Source organism: Strigops habroptila, chromosome 1 (assembly GCF_004027225.2).
Source record: "Strigops habroptila isolate Jane chromosome 1, bStrHab1.2.pri, whole genome shotgun sequence".
NCBI classification, from domain to species: Eukaryota; Metazoa; Chordata; class Aves; order Psittaciformes; family Psittacidae; genus Strigops; species Strigops habroptila.
In genome coordinates this window covers 74,707,625-74,720,777 of record NC_044277.2, presented here as the reverse complement: position 1 = coordinate 74,720,777, position 13,153 = coordinate 74,707,625, and positions in this window count along the sequence as shown.

Here is a 13,153-nt window from a genome sequence, read left to right as displayed (position 1 = left end):
TTATTTTTATTTTAAAGTGTGCTCCTTAATCCAAACATATTGTTGAAAATCATGACTTTCTTATTTTTGCACTACAAGACTAGTGTTCCAACCACTTTGAAAAGTAGGTTTTAAATCTCATCTTGGAACACAACAGTCATAATGTAGAAAGAATTGAGGTTCTTACTTTACATTTAATCTGAAATACTGTGGTGCTTTTTTTTTTCCTCCTTTAAATTTATTTTGAATGGAACATTAGTTTTGTCAGTAGCAGTTAGGAGTGGCTGCAAGTTAGGAAAGTTAATAAAATTTTCTTGTGTCTTTGTCTTCAAAATCTTATTGTTTAGTGCAGGGAGAATTAAAAAAAAAAAAAAAGAGAAAGGTTTTACTAATGAACATTATATTGGTGTACAATTACCTTTCCTTGTAAACAGCACAATGCAAAGTTCATGATCACTCAGACATCATGGCACTGCTATATAATGAAATTTAGACTCTGGCAAAGCACTGTTAATGGTGATTAATAAATAACAAGACAGGAACTGGGAGTTCTAAAGAAGACAGAGCTCACAATTTGCAAACCGCCCTAGAACATAAAAATGGCTTTTGATAAATTATAAACACTGTCAGACCCACAGGGCTGAAGTTCTCGAACCACAGTCTGGAGGATTTACTCCTGGTCAAGTTTTAAATTGTTGTTTGTCAGTTTCTGGCTGGTAAATTGAATTAAGACTTCAAAATACCTTTAAGCTAAAGCAGAACTATCTATTTCAAACCAAGTCATTTAAAGCATGAAAATGCTACTTAAACAAAAGCATCACTTGTAATTAACAATCAGTTACTTATGCAGTTGTGGCAAATTAGTTTATCTGACAATATTATATTAGAATAATGTATCCTTTACTTTTCAAAAGTATTAAACATTTACTTACAAGCAAAATGTTTAGATTGCTTACAAATCAATAACATGCCTTTAAAAACAACCTCCTTTTGGTGAAGAAAGGTAGGGAGAAAATTACCACTGGTTGACAGTTATATCGATAGTGAACCCCTGCACTGAAATAACCCCTATTGAACTTTTTTATTAGAATACTTCTACCATTCCTCCAAGTGACACTACTGTGTGACCACAGCAACACTGGTTCTGCCACAAGGGAAAAGAAAATCTTATCGTGCAGTTCTCGTACCTTTCCTTCCTGATAGCAGTTTGAAAAATGGTACAGTTTAAAGCAGTAATAGTGTTTTAGCACTGTAAGGATATAAAAGTTCACAATACAGTTTCTCCTCACAAACCTTACTACAGTTTTTTTTATTGATACATTTTTTTTCTGCAGATTGTTTTTCCTCATAGATTTCTTGGTCTTTTTCTCACATTGTAGGAAATGCTGATTAGATTTCTTAGCAGAAACCTTAGAGCGGGTAGGAAATCCACTTGCTGCAGCAGCATCCATGTCAGAGAGTAATAGTTCAATGTGAACTCGGTCAATATGTTTCTGTGTCACCGTGTCTAGAAATCCCATCTGTGAACCAGTCTGGCTTCTTCTTGAAACATAACAAGAGAGGAAAAAATCCTTGCTCTCAGATATACATACCTAATCCACGGTTAAAACCTGGGTTCTAGTATGAACTAAGCAAGGATTTCAAATGAGCTGGTGCTGTACGATCTGTGATGGTGTGCCCTTGCACTCTCAGTGTTGTGCAGAAAGTTAGAAAAATCTGGTGTATCTGTGCACTATTGACTATATTTTCAGCACAGGATAGTTTAGGACAACACAACAGATCAGTAGCTCGGTTATTGATGCTTTAATAACTGGGTATTCGCCTGTTGCTTCCTATTTTTTAATATGCCTAGTGTTGATATGTAGTTCAGTGTACATGGCCATTCTAGGCTAAAATCACCAAAGAGTGTACCAGAATATGTATGAAATAGGAAATTATTATATATAAGAAATATTTAAGTATAGATACAAGTATATAGACATATAAGTGTACAGATATTTATACTTGTAAGTATATACTAAGTACGTAAGCATATAAATGTATATTCCTTATAAACACTTATATAATTATGTATTTATGTTTACTATTTGTATATACTTGTAGAAGTGTATGTAAGAAATATTATACACTGAGGTGCTAGTTTCAGATCTTGATAGGGAACATGCTCCATGCAGAGGAAAGCATAGATGGTTTTCCACATCAAATTAAAATTAATGAAGAGGTAGTAATATATAGTAGTCTTTATTAATTTTCATTGAGGAAATGATGCATGAAATGGACGTATAGCATATAGCGTATAGCATATAGCATATAGCAAGTGTTTATTAGGTAGATTTAACTTATTCAAGTCAAGGCTTGAAAGTAACAGCACAAAGACAATAGCAAATGCTGTTGCTTGATGCTAGAGACAGTGGAGATTTAGGGGTTTATCTTTCTAACAGGATTTAGAGAGATTAGCACTCTCTGGCTTTTAGGTGTAACATAGAAGCAGGGTTTTGTACATACGGATGTGAGAGGCAAACTTTATTTGGTCTCTGTGAGAGACTTAAAGAAGACTCTAGGGCAAGCCAGTGGAGGACTACCCTTTGTGGAGTAAGAAATGCTTGAAGTGTCACCCTGATCAATGACCAGAAGCTCTCTATAAATTTTGGTCAGCTCAGTCACATTAACCCTCTTTTTCCTCCTGGTCTTGTGCCATTTTCTGCTTCTAAGTCCAGCATTACCTCAGGCTGTTAGAAAAATCATGTTGAATCTGGCCCTGAGACAGTCAACATGATCACTCCAGAAGTACTTTCATAGCAGCTGTGTGGCGATAATGGAGAACATCCCCAAAACTAGTGCCCACTTCTTGCATAGTATAAGGAAAATGGTGAGATTCTTGTTCTTATGCTCCTGGCAAGAAGAATATTTTAATTCCCTTTGCTGGGGTTATTCTTGGTTTAGATCAAGAAAGCAAATAAAAGCAGAATCTCAGTAAAGAAATTGTTGGAATTTTCTCTACCTGACATTTGCATCCATTTCATCCAATCAATTTCTTAAAAGGATAATACGGATTATTGGTACCAGGTCTTTAGCTATCAATCATTGAATTACTGTCATTTTAACTTTAACCTTTTACTGATATAAGAAATCCAATACTTTATTTTCTCTAAAGTTAAATGAGATTAAATACCTATCAATTGCTCTTTCTAGTGGATTAGTGCTATTAAGAATTATTTCTTGAAATGAGCTTTCAGTTTAACATGAAATTACATACTTTGCAGTACAGAAATGTGTATGATTGCATACAAATTCTATTTAAATTATTTAGTTAAGAATAGTTACATTCTTAATTTTAATAATAATAAAAAAAGTGGTTTTGTTCTTTTTGAAGGAAAACCAGGGTTTTACAATGACAGGACAAAGTAAGCTTCCAATTGTCTTTCTCTGTTTAACAAATAACTTACTTGGTCCACAGCATTTTCTTTGAAAATAATAAAGCTTTCAAACAAAGAGCCTAATAAAGTTATTAGCCTGGGGCAATAAAAAAGTTTGACTGTAAGCTTAAACACAATCAGCATCTTTCCTGTTTCTCTGAATAAGATGCAAATGTCTGAAGCGCAGGCTGGTTTGACAGGACTCAGACAACTGTATCAAAATATCAATTACATGCTGTGATTTTCCAGTTAGTCTAATGTAATTGAACAATATTTATTTCTACATAATAGTAGCTTTAGGATGAAAGTGGAGACTTTTTAACTTATCATGAATTTCATCTTGAGTTTATTTCTATAATAATGGATATAAGATAAAAGCATTTGCTATGCAATGAGAATCAGGCTGTTTTCTGAAAGACTTGCCATTTAAGCACTATTACAATAGTCAGGACAAAAACATTTAAGAATCAGCCTTGTGGTGGGATGATTAAGTAATTTGGGAACACATGCTCAGAAAAAAAATGAATGTGAGTCTATAGTCATATGCACAGACTACAGCCTCACTACTGAACCCCCTCCTTTCTGCTCAGGGTCTCTTATTTCTACTCTGATCTTTCGAAAGGCATATACTATGCTACTGGAAATAAAGAAGTAGCAACCAGAGAAACAAATAGGCTTCTGAAGAAGAAAATTTTAAGCAGAGATTTCTCAGAGTTTTTCATGTATTTCTGCTCATCCTCTTAAATGTGACCTGCTGATCTTGGGGTCCAGGATCTCCCACAGCAGCCACGTCCATCCACATTGGTGGCTCTGTGGCCTGGGAGTGACAAACTTTCTCACAGAACTTTCACAGGAACCAGACTTTGTTCATGCAGTTCATTCCCATTAGGTCATGCAAGTATGAAACTTTTTTTTTTTTTTCTCTTTGAGACAGATTGTGCAAATGAATCCTTCAGAAAAGTCCACCTTTATTGCCTTCATGCTGGTCGTTCACTTCATTTTTGCAAAACAACTGCAGGAATAAGTTCTTTGTAGGAAATGATTGATGTGAGTTACAGAACATATAAGGGGGATAAAAAAGCATGTGATGACTTTTTTATATTTCTGTAAGCCATCTGATTACCCCTTTCGCAACTGGTTCAAAACTAGTCAATCTAAAAAGATACCTTAAAATAAGAGGGTGTAAAGAACTCTGCATGCCACCTTGACTTTAAATATAGCATTGCAGTGCCACTTCTCTGTCACCCATGTAGATAAAAATGACGACAAGCAACTGAACATCTTTACTGTGCTTCTAAGTTAGTATACACCTGTGATCACAGATGCACTTATTTCTGCACAAGTGACAACTATTGGGTTTTAGTATAGGTTTTCTTCCTATGCATATTGCAATTCTATGAAAATGGATTTAACTGTTGTACATTGCTCCCCTAAAAACAGTGTGTTTATGACTCAAAATTTCTGGCATTTTATAACGAAAAGCAAGAGCTATTGTAGTTTAAGAGAAAAAAAATATAAGCTTATCATTGAGCTGGACCAACCATGCTATTTCTGTAGAAAAACTGAAGCACAAACTAAGTGAAATTTGTTCTTTACATGCAACTGTGTCTTCTTAAATGAGAAAAATTAAATAGTTTGAAACATGTAAACCTAAAATGCATTTGACTTCCTGCAACATCCTCAGGAAGGAATGCATAGAAATGCGCTATTCATACGTGACGAGGACACAACAATGTACTATGAACACATCTCTTCAATTTTCTAGTTTTCCCATTAGTATTTTATGCAATTACATGGCAAAATTATTGTTCTGTGCATGGTGCTCATACTCATTCATTCCACAGCAGCAGATATACCCTATGAAGTCACTCACAATGAAGTAGCCCCTAGTGACTTCACCATGAATTTTGATGTTATCAGTTGAGAGGGGACTATTGTATTGTTGTATCCACTTTAAAGAGGAGGAACGTGAGGCACACAGAATGATGTGTTCAAGGTCATGCATGAAAATGGGATTAGGCAAAAATGGAGTTTTCTAAGTAACTTCCAAAAAGTTGTAAGCTTAGATGCATTTGAAAAATTTCACGAGGCATCCTATTTTCAAGCTCAGATGTTTGAATGCCTTTACAGTCTGTCCCTTAGCACTATAAAAATAGAAAAAAAAGTTGGTCCTGTAGCTGAACAATAGCTCCTGCCGCTCCAGATTTTCAAAATTGTGCTGCGAAGTAGAAGTTGCCCCGTTCCATATAATTTCAACTGTTTGTAGAAAATAATGGTATTGGTAAGAAATGAAACCAAACCAAAACAAAAACCTGAAAGCCCAAAGCTTAGGGCTTTCTGGGGAAATGGACAGGTAGATTTAAAAATAGCAAGCACCATACACATTTGAGAATTTCTGTGTACATAAAAATAGAATAGCGAAAAAGTGCTGTATGGTTACTTCAAATAAACAGTGGATGCAAATCTCATATGCTTTAAAATGAATTTGCATGATGTGAAAATGTACTTAGAAGTAGAAAGAGAGAGAAGAAATCTTTGGTGTATGTTTTTTCTAGTTACATTTGTTAGCCCTTAATCTCACTTTTAAAACATTTTTCCTCAGGGAAAAAAAGCAATGTTATTGTATTTAGAAGAAAAATTACATAATAAATAAAACCCAGCCAAAATTTGATTAAAACAGTTCAGAAATAACCCACCACCTGATTTCCATTGGTCCAAACTCTTCAGTGAAATTCTTTAGTGATATATATATTTCAGAAAGTCAGGACAACTTTTCTTTTATTAGTAATGGAATAATGGTGAAATTTTGAATAACTTATTAACCCAAGTGCCAGTTTTACTTTGATCCATTTAGATAACTTTTTCCAGAAGTATGTAGTTTTATGCTGCATTCTTGGAATGGAAACATTTAGTAAAGAAGCAAAAAAAGTGTACATTTTTGATATATCCCAAGAAAGCATGCAAAAATTACTGTCTGAAACAATTGTATATCGTTCACCTCTAGATGTGCTAGTGTGCATTGCAGGTGTTATATACATTCACATAAATTGTTGTGGAACAGTATCTATAGAAAAATGAAAAGAAAAAAGCTATATTTGATTCATGCCATTTTTACTGTTCACATCAGAGTTTTTGTTCTTGTTTTCCCTGCTCAGTTTATTGTGCCGCAATTGTCACATGCTAGCTATCTATAATTGGATTTTCTTTTTCATGTCTTCACTGTTTCTCTTAGATGAGAAGCATTTAAACAAAACAAAGCAAAACAAAAAAAAAAAAAAAAAAGCAGCACTTCCTAGTTTTGCTCTTCCTTATCTTCACCACTTTTTTTTCCTGCTCAGAAACAATGAAATGTGAATCTCTTCAGAGCCTTTGGGCCAGAACAGAAGGTAGTAGTTGGGTCTCCCACTGTATTTGCTATTAGTTGTCCTTCTGCTGGAGGTCTTTTAAGCTTTTGAAGGCTTGTTTTTGGAGCTTATGAAACTGAGACCTGAGTATTAATGCTTCCACTGCCCCTGAAATGCTTTTGATTTTCTTGTCAGCCTCACTGGAAAGAGTCTGCTGCCAGACCTACTGCAAATGCCTCTGGTAAACATACATGTCACCTACTTGGATTTAAGCCAAAAAATAAAACAAATATGCATAAGCGGTAGCAGCATATATGAAGTATGATTTTTGACTACAGGATATAAAACTGATTTTTTTTTTTTCCAAATGTTGACTACTGCTTGGAAAACTTCTGAACCTGTTCTAGAGTACACTTATTTCATAGCTAAGTAAAGGGCACATACCAAGGCTGAAAAATTCATTGATACCAGAAAACATTCTGAAGAGCACCATTAGAATTTTAAATAAAGGGAATGCCAAAAATACCCAAGTAAAAATGGATGCAGTGCTTAAAGTAGATTTTAAGCTAAGTCTAATTAATGATAATTGCAGTCTAATTCATTAGGATTGAACTGATACTGATAGGAAAAGGTGATGTAGCACACAGAATACACTCCCTGGCTGGCAGTGGGGACAATCAGTCTTCAGCTCAGGAAGCAGCTTTGTATGGTTAGATATAAGAGGCTAGGGAAGTATCTTGAAAACATTGAAGGTCCTGGTTATTTCAAGTTTTTGAAGCTCTATGAAGAGCTCAAAGAGGAGAAGCTATGGTTTCCTCTCCTGACAGATGATGTTGGGAAGCAAGACTGATAAAAGAGTTATGTGTTTACCTCTGATTGCTGGTAAATCACAACTGTCTCTGTCAAAAGTGAACTCCCTCATTAAATGGAGAAGCAGCTAAATTGTAAACCTTTATTATTAATAAAATAGTATTTCTAGCAGTGTCTGATATGAATGAAGACCTTAGGCCCACTGTAGGAGAGGATTGGGTTCAAGACCATATTAAGAACCTGAACGTGCACAAGTCCATGGGACCTGATGAAATCCATCCACGGGTCCTGAAGGAGCTGGCGAATGAAGTTGCTAAGCCACTGTCCATCATATTTGAAAAATCATGGCAGTCAGGTGAAGTCCCCAAGGAGTGGAACAAGGGTAATATAACCCCTATTTTCAAGAAGGGGAAGGTGGAAGACCCAGGGAACTACAGACCAGTCAGCCTCACCTCTGTGCCTGGCAAAATCTCAGAGCAGATTCTCCTGATTCTCCAGAGCTGGGGTATCTTAGCTGCATAAAACAACAATTATCCAAAAATATTATTCAAGGGAAAAATTTCTGAAAGTAAACCCCAAGAAGCCTTTTTTCAACACTGGAAGTTGAAAACTAGACATTATTGCTACCTTCTTATTGGCAGTTGATCCAATAGAGAATCACTTACGATGTAAAGTAGTGTACGGCACTCATAAATGGGTTTCTAAAATAGAGTATAATATGAAAGACATACCTTATGAAGAGTATATAACATGATATACTTTCTTTTGGGGATTCATATTGCTAATTTGATCTTAAAAGCAGAGTTTTACTGCCAGTTTCATCCCACAAAAAACAAAACCGAACAAACCACCAAAAACAACAACAAAAAACCCCAAACCTAAACCCAATCAACCAATCAAAAAAAAAAAACCAAACCAAAATGTACTCTTCTCCTGTTCTTCCTTCTGATTTGAACACTACACTGGCAAAAAATGAAGCTCATTTCTGAATTTAATTACTTCCTTACAACGTCTTTTCTGTAACCTCCAACAGTAGTGAACTATTGAGTTCAGTATACTATTCAGCGAACTGAATAGTCTCTTATTGTGAAAAAATATCTACAGTTACTTCATATTGTCCTCTGCTGTCCCTGCTGTGGGTGGAGGAAATCTGGGTCCATATAAGGTTTACCTTCAAGATGGATGAGACTAGTGGTAGTGATACTTAAATTAGCATGCTGGCTTCAACAACAGGAAATGTACTGTCAGCATAATTCTGCCAAGAAACTGCTCAGCCTTCAGAAAAGTTGTGGGTTTGGCAGGCAATCCCTTTAAATATGTGTTAAGAAAAGAGGGATGATGAAAGTGAGCTTTATCTACCTGGTAGAAAATATCCCCTAGAAACTACCATGCTATATCTTCGCTAAGTATCTCACTTGTAGCTTCATTTTTTGAATAGCATAACCTCTAAAAGTCTTTAGATTTTTAGCAAAATGGACCTAGAGCATTGGGATGTAGGAGATATTTACCAGTTCTCCAGTTTAAAGTTAATACATGCAGACTCCTAGATGGTTTTATGCTTGACAGGTACAGATTACTGAAATTTACAGTGTCTGTACTACAGAATTCAGTAGAAGAAAAGGTGCCCAATTCAATTATTCTTTACAGACAGTATCAAAACTTCTGCTGTTGAGATGATGGGGTTTCAAGACCACCATTTGCATGCAGTGAAAGAGCATAATTGTTTTGTTGACTTTCATTACTGAAAGATGTCTTATGCTATTTTTTTGACAGCCTTCCTTCATGGGTTGGCTGGTAATGTGAAAGGTGAAGAAAGGACATGGATGGGAAGGACAAGCCTAACCAACTATCCTTGACTGTTCCTCTGAATAGAAACATTTTGGGTTACTGTTCTGGAAGTAACTGGCAAAGGTAAAGCTACACATGTGGTGATCACTAAAAAAGTATGCACATGTATAGCTCTCTTAAAGCCGGAAGCTTCTTTTTCCCAAAAGGCAGCAAGGAATTTCATTCTGATACCTTGAAAAACATGAGTACCCTAAATGTGTACAACTTAGAGGGGCACAGTTTTACAGTGTGTAAAGCATTGCTGCACTCAAACTTGAAACCCCTTGTAATCAGAACCAGGTAAACTAAGGCCTTCTAATAAAGTTTAGAAATTTGTTCAGCTAGGCAGTTTTTCTCTTCAGTGATACCTATAACATATTTCTATGCTGCTTCAAAAAGTTTGTGGAAGGAAATTTGAATGAGATTAATCATTTTCAAACAGTATTTAAATATTATATCTGATCCACATGAAGAGGTGATCAGACTCATGAGTTCCCAAAAGTATAGTTCGCTATCTACTTTTTCAGGAAGGAAGGGACAACTTGGAAGATAATATCCTGGAGGCAAAAAAAAAATCTGTTACAGGAGAGAAAGCAGCATCAAAATTAATCAGCTGTTTTTCTTCTCCTTGGTAAATGAATTAAGAAATACATAGAAATGAAAGCAGCAGGCACAAAAAATTTTACCTGTTCACGTAAAAGAACTCTTGTTTCTTAGCTTGTCATTTCCTGGGCAGAAGAGGAGAAAACTTCCCATGCAGATTCAAAAGTTTATCGCTCTTTTAGCAAACAGAAATCTCATGTTCCTTTGGCTATGACAGGTATTCAGGCAATGAGAGCTTGCCTCAATTTGAATATAGTGGTTATTATTCCTTTGGGATGTCATGAAAATTTTCAGAGTGAAACTGAAGAACAATTTGTCACCATGTTCACGGAAAAATCTTTCCAGATCCAACTGAGCAACATTTGGATGCTAATGCCTGACCACGGAACCAACAGGGCAGTTTGAAAATGTTGACGTGGTTAAATGAATCTATATAAACTAAGGTACGAATGTTTGACTGTAAACTAACTTATGAGATGATTTTTTTCTTCTGATGAGACAACTGGTAAAGGATCTTGAGCAAGAAGTTAATTCTCTAAAATTTATATGAAATGGGAGTGTATCTTAGCAATATAACAGAGCTGGCATTGGCTCCATCAGACATGAGGGAAGCTTCTGGCAGCTTCTCACAGAAGCCACCCCTGTAGCCCCCCGCCTCTGCTACAAAAAACTTCCATGCAAACCCAATGAAGTGATACATCCTGAAGTTGCAAAAGAGACTAAAGTACCATCTGTTTTGCTTTTCACTGTACAACTGTAAACTGTTGCAGTTAAAGATATGCTGGAAACAGTGAACCTCAGAAACAATGGTCTTTTTGCTGTATATATATTCTGTCCGATTAATGAAACTCTGTGCTAGTATCTTGGATCATCTGTAAAGATAGTGCCTGATTATTGTGTATTCAAGTGCTTTATTACCTTATTTTGGACAGACTTATCAGAGTGATAATGATCCTGATGTTTAGCTTTTCTTAATAGGATTTTTCTCTACTCAGATTCAACAAACCTTTCAAAAAAGCAAACTTGTAAATCGCCCCATTGCAGCAGGTCCTCAACTTATGAAACAAACTAATAAATCATGAAGTATCAATACTGTGTTCTGGCATAACTTAGTTTACAAGGGTTTGTTGGTTTGGTTTTTTTTTTTTTTTTTGTGGTGTACATTGTAGGAGGTTATTAAGATGATACTGGCCAGTTGCAAGATCCAGTTACAGTGTACTTTGGTGATAGGTATAACTCATTGAAAGTGACTTTTAATCCTGAACCAAATTTTCTTTTCTCTCTTCTGTATTTTAACCTTATTCCTGTGAATAAAAATGTTGAGAATGACTTGTTTTCAAAATGACATATTAAATTTCAGCTCTTAAATACATAGTATATGATGGCACATGGTTTTAAATAGTCCTGGTAAAAATTTGACCTTTCATTGTTTTAGGACTGAATGCTTGTCCTAAAGATACTTTGACAATATGTCTGTCTTCAAACAAAAGGAATGTGAGAAAGAAGCTTCCAGTTGCCAATCTTATTTCTATGGGAAATTTTGTTTTCTTTGAAATGTTCTTTTTTTCTTTGAAAACCAAACTGTCTGAAATAAACACCATCCGTGTGACAGATGCAGGTGTTCATGTATTTATTCCATTGAGACAGGTTTTGCACAATTAGCTTTGCTTGGCACCTAATGCTGAAGAAATACAGCTTAATTGCTAGATACATTGTGTAATAAGTGTTCTGGATCCCACTGGGTAGCGTATGGGTAGTGTATGATTGCCATCTTTGATTCCACTCAGGATGGAACAAAGAAATAATCTTGTGGCTGCTTGGGAATGCAAAGCCAGGCAGGATGTAAGTACTGACCCACCACCCAAGGCTCTTATTTCTGCCACTGCCTCACCAAGTTTCAAGACTTGGTTGGTATCCTGGCAACAGATATTTTATTTTTTTTTTTTAAATCATGGCACTATTTATTGTTGTTTGATACTAACCTCTACATATTCAAAGCTCTTCATTGAAGGGCCACCCCACATAAGTGCCCATTTTCATGAACATAGTGAAATTGTGTGGCTTGTGAGAAGTTGAGGGTAAAAGTAATTCCTAATAGTATTCAGGAGTTACTTCTGAAATCTTGAGGCTAGCTAGCATGTGGTGTTTGAAGCAGTCTGCAAACCCTCTGTCAAACTTGTGAATTAACTAGTCAAATGTTTGGAATACATTGCCAAAAGTAAATCCCTATTTATGTGTTTTCAATCTTGCTATAAAGATTTCATAGCTTCAATTTATGTCTTATAGCAGTATTTGAGAGATAACTGGCTCTGTATGACTAGGACTGCAGAAAGATTCTTTTCTACCATTTGTTGCTGGGGCCAGGGAGCTCTGTAATGATTCTAATGGTGGAAGTATTGTGCTGTAAAATGAAGCAAAGTTCATGTATATGGTGCTCATCGTGGATTTAACCCTATATCTTTTGCGAATATTTTTCGTAATGCTGAGTCAGCTTCCAGAGCTAGTTAAATTTATAAATGTTGATACATAGATAATTATAAATGCATTTGTTGATTACAAGCCGAGAGCAATGATAGTTTGCTTGCAAGAAGATTTCAAAGACCAGTGAAGAAAATAGGCTTGCAATTCAGTTTTAGTGTTCAGTACCTCCAAGATAAAGCCACTAGCAACAAACAGCATGAATAAGATGTGAGATTTTTTAGCAGTGAGTTATGATAACTTCAATGAAATAAACATGCAACCCTTTATTTACTGTGTGAATTCATAATCTAATCAATGTTACCTACCTGTTTATAATTTATAGCATAACAAACAGAAGGTCACATCTTATGATGTGTGTATAAAATTTTCTTACACCTTAATTGTTCTTACGAGCTTAATTCCATACAATCTTTTGTATCAAACAAGAATTATGATATGCACAAATGATTGGTGTTTTTGTTACTCTGTATTTATATATCATGTAGAGTATGCTATTGTCATTAAATTTTCTGTATTGCAAAAAATTGCATAGTGCTCACAAACTGCGGAAAAACAATTATGAAAATGTGATTCATAGCTTGCTCTAAAGTACTTATGGATTCAAGGTACTCTATTTTAGTAAACTTCAGTTCTCAAATGAGGTTTTACCTAAGTAACACTGAAAACTCTTGGGTCATGCCAGTGAGAGCTCAT